Consider the following 594-nt stretch of genomic DNA (forward strand, 5'->3'; position numbering starts at 1 on the left):
AAGAACCAGGGGATGGAAAAATAACCAGATCCCACGCAGCTCAGCATCCAACACCATCACCCCCTTAGTACTAATCAACGTTTCAAAACCCGAGCTTCTGTAAATTTCCACAAATTCGTCAATGACGCCACTTTTGTTGGCAGAATCTCAGATGGTGATGAGGTGGTGCACAGCAGTGAGACAGATAGGCTGGTTGAGTGGTATCACAACAACAGCATCAGCAAGACCAAGGAATTGATTGTGGACTTCAGGCAGGGAAAGTTGAGGAAAGACACTCCAGTCCTCATTAAAAGATCAGGAATAGCAAGGGTGTATCAACATCTCAGGGATCCAAACCAACACACACAAAATGCTGGAAGAACTCAGCAGGTCAGGCAACATCTATGGAAAAGAGTAAACAGTCAAGGTTTCGAGCCGAGACCATTCATCAGGACTGGAAAGTAAGGGGGAAGGGGTTAGACTAAGAAGGTGGGAGGAAGGGAGGTAGAAGAACCAGGAAGGGTAAGATGAAGGGAACACATACCAATCCTCAAAGGGGGACCAGAAGTGCAGAGACTGAGCAGTTTCAAGTTCCTTAGTGTCATGATCTCTGAG

This window comes from Hemitrygon akajei, chromosome 19, assembly GCF_048418815.1.
Source record: "Hemitrygon akajei chromosome 19, sHemAka1.3, whole genome shotgun sequence".
NCBI lineage: Eukaryota > Metazoa > Chordata > Chondrichthyes > Myliobatiformes > Dasyatidae > Hemitrygon > Hemitrygon akajei.